We start from the raw sequence: 5,854 nt of genomic DNA on the forward strand, positions 1-5,854 counted from the left end.
TGTTAGTTTATGATATTGTTAGTGTTAGTTTATGATATTGTTAGTGTTAGTTTATGATATTATTAGTGTTAGTTTATGCTATTGTTAGTGTTAGTTTATGCTATTGTTAGTGTTAGTTCATGTCTATTTCTGTTTTTTCTGTGAATGCCAGGGGTATTAGAAACAACGTTAAAAGCATGCATGCATCAGGATATGTTAAAAGGAAAGCTTTATTTTTATACTGCCTTAACAAAAATGCTGATTTTTATTTTATACAGAAGAGCCATGGTTCGGAAACTAATGTAACATTTTGGAGAAGTCAGTGGGTTCGTCAGATATGTTTTTCATTTGGAAGTAGTAAATCAGCTGGTGTAGCTATCCTGCAAGGTCAATTTAAAGGGACAATTCTAAAACAAACAGATGCTGAAGGCCGATGGATTATACTCTTGACTGAAACTGATCAATCACACTTTTTAGTTATCAGTACATATGGATACAATAATAAGCAATATAACAAACAGTTATTTTTTACCTTAGAAGAAAAAATTGAACGAATATTACATTAATTTCCCACTGCTAACATTTTATGGGGAGGAGACTTTAACACAGTGATGGATGATAATCTGGACAGATGGCCCCCTAAGAACCAGACATTAACTGAACTACATCATATCCGTAACAGATTAGGAATCATTGATATATGGAGATCTAGACTTTCAGACAAAACCTCCTACACATGGAACAAAGACAGGACGTGACAGTTGGCTGATTTCCTCAGACTTAGAAGACAAAGTGATAGACACCTCTATAGAGCCAACAATACTGACAGATCACAAAGATATCACAATCAAAATAGATGCAAATACTAACAGAGACAAAGTCAGAATAAAGATTACTGGAAATTAAATAGCACCTTATTAAATAATGAAGAATTTAAAAATGAAGTAATTAGACAGATAAATACTGGATCCAAGCAACTTTAATTATTTTGGCAAAAACTGGGAATTATTTAAATTTGAAATTAGGAATATGGCGATTAGAATAGGAAAAAAAACTTGTCCAAAAGACAAAAGAAAAAGAATCCCAAATAATAAATGCAATTATGAGAATATCAGAGAAAACTGATCTATCTGAAGAGGACTCAAATGTACTTTCAACACTGCAGCTAGAACTTGATAAACTCTATGAGGGCAAAGCCAGAGGAGCATTTGTGAGGCCTGAAGGAAGTGGTTAGAACATGGAGCAAAGTGCTTCAAATATTTCTTCAACCTACAGAAGAGAAACTTTGAACAATCATTTATTGATAAGCTTAAAATTAACAATGTAATTTGTGAAAACAAATACGTTGTTTCAAACTAAGTCTCAAACTTTTATCAAAATTTATATTCGGTAAATCTAGAAGATGAGGAAAGAATGGACACATTTCTAAGGGAACATGAAATGGATACCAACAAGATTGATGATGACTTTAAGAGAACCTCTGATAGAGAAATTAATCTAAAAGAAGTTCAAGATTCTATTTGTTCTCTTAAAGATAATAAATCTCCGGGCAATGATGGCATAAGTAGTGAATTCTATAAACAATTTGCAAAAGAACTGGCCCCATTTAAAAAAAAAAACATGTTTATAGAGTATCCTGATGCATGCTCAATATTCCAGGTAGAAATATCCAAAAAAGTTCAATCTGGTCCTCTGGACATTCAAAAAAACAAAAAACAAAACAAAGCAAAAAAATGTAGACATGTTTCGTCTCTCATCCGAAAGACTTCCTCAGTCTGAGGAGCTGTATTCAGCTCAGTCTCTTAAATAGCACCTTCTCAGAGTGGATCAACCAGTTTGCTGCTGACAACCAAAACCAGCTGATCACATGCTCAAGAAGGACCATCAGCCTAACAATGGATCATTAGCACACTGATGGCTGTTTACTATTCACAGGGGGTTGAGTGATACTAGCAATCACAGCATTGTAAGAGGGGGACAGTTGAACACGTAGGCCTCCACCCCTGTTTAATGATGGACGGTTTCTTTTCACAAAGATGGCCTCCTTTACTCCTCTCTCAAACCATCGTTCCTCTCTGTCCAGGATGTGAACATCTTCATCCCTGAAAGAGTGACCGCTGGCCTGGAGATGAGTGTAGACCGCAGAGTCCTGGCCTGATGATGTTGATCTTCTGTGCTGGGCCATCCTTTTGGCCAGTGGCTGTTTAGTTTCCCCGATGTAAGACTGATCACCGGGCAGCACGGTGGCGCAACTGGTAGAGCTGCTGCCTCTCAGCGAGCAGGTCCCTGGTTCAAACCCCGGTCCAGGGGCCTTTCTGGGTGGAGTTTGCATGTTCTCTCCGTGCATGCGTGGGTTTTCTCCGGGTACTCCGGGTTCCTCCCACAGACCAAAAACATGCATGTTAGGCTGATTGGTAACTCTAAATTGTCCCTAGGTGTGAGTGAGAGAGTGAATGGTTGTTTGTCTCGTTTGTCTCTGTGTGGCCCTGTGATGGACTTGCGACCCGTCCAAGGTGTACCCCGCCCCTCGCACAGTGATTGCTGGACATGGGCACCAGCGACCCCCGTGACCCAAAATGGAATAAGCGGGTAAAGAAAATGGATGGATGGATGAAGACTGATCACCCTCCTGACACTGAACAGCATACACAATATTACTGTTTGTGCCGGGGGACTTGATCTTTGGGATGAACCAGTTCTTGACCATGTGAACAGCTGGTTTTGGTTGTCAGCAGCAAACTGGTTGATCCACTCTGAGAAGGTGCTATTTATAAGACTGAGCTGAATACAGCACCTCAGACTGAGGAAGTCTTTCGGATGAACATTTTTTTTTTTAATGTCCAGAGGACCAGATATAACTTTTTAAGATTAGTAACAATATTCGACTAATATTGGACATGATTGATTACAATGAATTTATACTTGACAACAGCTTTATTCTTTTTATTGACTTCTATAAAGCATTTGATAGTGTAAGTCACAAATTTATGTTAAAATCTATAAAATATTTTGGATTTGGAGACTATTTTTCAAAAGCAATTAATACCCTGTATCAGGGCTGTAACAGCTCTGTCAAGTTGGCACATGGGACAACGAGAAGATTTAACATCAGTCGAAGTTTTAGACAAGGTTGTCCTTTAAACCCATTCCTATTTCTTCTTGTTACACAGATCATGTCTGTACATATTAAAAAAAGCTCAATTTCAGGGTATCTCAGCTCTAGACAGACACTTCAAATGATCACAACTGGCTGATGATACTGCAGTACTTATCTCTAATGTACATGAAGTGCGTAATGATACTGCAGTACTTATCTCTAATGTACATGAAGTGCGTAATGATACCGCAGTATTTATCTCTAATGTACATGAAGTGATTAATGATACCGCAGTATTTATCTCTAATGTACATGAAGTGAGTAATGATACCGCAGTATTTATCTCTAATGTACAAACTGGATTCCAAATAAGTTGGGACACTAAACAAATTGTGAATAAAAACTAAAGGCAATGATGTGGAGATGGCAAATGTCAATATTTTATTCGTAATATAACATAGATGACAGATCAAAAGTTTAATCTTAGTAAATTGAAATATAATTTTATCAGATAATATATTAACTTAATGAAATGTCTAGATATATGTATCCTGTTTTGATATTTAGAATGATATTGTGTTAAAAACATGATCTGATTTTGTTTCCGGTAGAAAATGTAGTTTCAGCTACATGCCTACAACTCCCAACATTCACGCACCCACCCATTATAAAACACAAGATGGCTAGATATTATTGGTTGAGAGCTGGGTCACCTGATAAGAGTAGGACTTCCCATTCGTTTATGGTGATGATGACTCCAGGAGGTGTGGCCGAGCTCTGACGAAGATGGGTTGACTGTTTACGTTCGGGGCCATTGTTTGTGACCGCATGGTGGAGATACAATGGCCCAGGGCTGGTGATCTTGTATTTACATGTAAAATAAACCTTCTGAAATGGAAGACAATTGCTCCTCCTCTCCCTGCTCCAGATCAGAACAAATTCTTTCAAAATGTAACATTTTAAATGAAAAATATGTTGATTCAAAATTTCACAGTGTCAACAAATCCCAAAAAAGTTGGGACAAGTAGCAATAAATGGCTGGCAAAAGGAAACTGAGTATATAACAAACAGCTGGAAGACCAATTAACACTAATTAGGTCAATTGACAACATGACTGGGTATAAAAAGAGCTTCTCAGAGTGTCAGTGTCTCTCAGAAGCCAAGATGGTAAGAGGATCACCAATTCCACCATTGTTGTGCAGAAAGATGGTGCAGCAATACCAGAATGGTGTTACCCAGCGTAAAATAGCAAAGACTTTTAAGTTATCATCATCAACCGTGCATAGCATCATCAAAAGATTCAGAGAAACTGGAACAATCGCTGTGCGTAAAGGTCAAGGCCGTAAAACTCTACTGGATGCTCGTGATCTTCGGGCTCTTAAACGTCACTGCACCTCAAACAGGAATGCCACTGTCAAGGAAATAACAGAATGGGCTCAGGAATACTTCCAGAAAGCATTGTCGGTGAACACAATCCACTGTGCCATCCGCCGTTGCCAGCTGAAACTCTACAGTGCAAAGAGGAAGCCATTTCTAAGCAAGCTCAGACATTTGCACTGGGCCAGGGGTCATTTAAAATGGAGTGTGACAAAATGGAAGACTGTTCTGTGGTCAGATGAGTCACGATTTGAAGTTCTTTATGGAACACTGGGACGCCATGTCATCTGGACCAGAGAGGACAAGGATAGCCCAAGTTGTTATCAACGCTCCATTCAGAAGCCTGCATCACTGATGGTATGGGGTTGCATGAGCGCTTGTGGCATGGGCAGCTTGCATGTCTGGAAAGGCACCATTAATGCAGAGAACTATGTTCAGGTTCTAGAACAACATATGTTCCCATCTAGACGTCATCTCTTTCAGGGAAGACCCTGCATTTTTCAACACGATAATGCCAGACCATATTCTGCAGCAATCACCACATCCTGGCTACGTAGGAGAAGGATCCGGGTACTGAAATGGCCAGCCCACAGTCCAAATCTTTCACCTATAGAGAACATTTGGCGCATTATAAAGAGGAAGGTGCGACAAAGAAGGCCCAAGACGATTGAACAGTTAGAGGCCTGTATTAGACATGAATGGGAGAGCATTCCTATTTCTAAACTTGAGAAACTGGTCTCCTCTGTCCCCAGACGTCTGTTGAGTGTTGTAAGAAGAAGGGGGGATGCCACACAGTGGTAAAAATGGACTTGTCCCAACTTTTTTGGGATTTGTTGACGCCATGAAATTTGGAAACAACAGATTTTTCCCTTAAAATGATACATTCTCTCAGTTTAAACTTTTGATCTGTGATTTGTGTTCTATTCTGAATAAAATATTAGATGTTGGCACCTCCACATCATTGCATTCAGTTTTTATTCACAATTTGTTTAGTGTCCCAACTTTTTTGGAATCCGGTTTGTACATGAAGTGAGTAAAGTCACTGATTGTATCCAAGAATTCTCCTCAGTGTCAGGCCTAAAAACGTTGGTTACGTACTATAACCCCAGATTCTATGAGTATAGGCGTAGCCCTTTAAGGCCCTTGCTAGTGGGTTTTATCCCGTCATGCAAAGCATCGCACTGAAAAGTTTTGTCCATGCCCACCTGTTCTGTGGGCCCCACCTGGTCCGTATAAATTATGTTAAGAGCGGATAATCGGCTCCCAAATAGCTTTTTCTTCAGCCATTTAGGAGCCAGTGAGGCCCAGCGCTTAAAGGGCTACGCCTATACTCATAGAATCTGGGGTTACAGTACGTAACCAACGTTCTGTTTCGTATAGGCTTCGCCCTTTAAGGGCCTC

Source organism: Nematolebias whitei, chromosome 22 (assembly GCF_014905685.2).
Source record: "Nematolebias whitei isolate Nwh7 chromosome 22, NemWhi1, whole genome shotgun sequence".
NCBI classification, from domain to species: domain Eukaryota; kingdom Metazoa; phylum Chordata; class Actinopteri; order Cyprinodontiformes; family Rivulidae; genus Nematolebias; species Nematolebias whitei.